Consider the following 1082-nt stretch of genomic DNA (forward strand, 5'->3'; position numbering starts at 1 on the left):
CCAAAAAATCCCCAGGTCCGGATGGCTTAACATCCGAGTTCTTTAAGACCTTTAGGGATTCCTTGGTCCCCCTCTTGACTCAGGTGTTTAATGAGTGTCTCTCCTCGGGCACTCTGCCGAGATCATTAAGGAGGTCGGCTTTGATCATTTTGTCAAAGGGTAAGGATCCGTCACGCATTGAGAATTGGCATCCCATATCACTTCCCAATGTGGACAGGAAGGTTTTGGCTAAGATACTCTTCAACAGGCTGGTGAAGTTTGCACCACTGCTCTTTTCGGAGGCCCAGCACTGTTGCTTTCCTGGCCGTAGCACTTTCAGTGCTGTTCTGGGTGTCCGAGAGGCCATGGAGTGGGGCAGGGCGGGCCTTTGGAAGGGGTTCTTGCTGACCCTGGATCAGGCAAAAGCCTTTGATCGGGTCGACCACGAGTACCTCTGGTCCACTCTTGAGGTATGGTCTGCCTGGAGGGTTTGTGGACTGGCTTAAGACCTTGTACGCAGGGGCTGAGACTTTCCCTCTGGTAAACGGGTGGATTGGACAACCTTTCGGGGTGGGATCTGGTGTCCGCCACGGCTGCCCTCTTAGCCCTTTGCTTTACGCATTTGCGATCGATCCCTTCCTCAGACGGGTTGATTGTGGACCGTTGCCAGGGGTGAGGATGGGCGGGTTGGCACCAGAGGCTATCCTGAGGGTAGTGGCCTACGCGGACGACGTTACCGTCTTTGTTTCTTCGCAAGAGGAGGCGATGGTGGTGATGTCAGAAGTGGAGAGCTACTCGGAGGCATCCGGGTCCAAGGTCAACCAGGACAAGTGTGAGAGTCTCTGGCTGGGAGGCGGGGATCCCATGTTTGATCTTCCGGACACCCTCCCCGAACCCCAAGAACATGCCAAAGTCCTAGGCATCGAATTTGGCCAGGGTGATTACCCCACGAAAAACTGGGAAGGCAGAATCAAAGGTGTCGCCCAAAGAGTGGACCAATGGAAGGGTTGGTCTTTGACCCTGAGGGAAAGAGTTGACCTGTGCAAACCTTTCCTGCTCCCCTTGCTGGTCTACCTGGGCAGCGTCTGTGTCTTGCCGAAGCC

This window comes from Ranitomeya variabilis, chromosome 5 (genome assembly GCF_051348905.1).
Source record: "Ranitomeya variabilis isolate aRanVar5 chromosome 5, aRanVar5.hap1, whole genome shotgun sequence".
NCBI lineage: Eukaryota > Metazoa > Chordata > Amphibia > Anura > Dendrobatidae > Ranitomeya > Ranitomeya variabilis.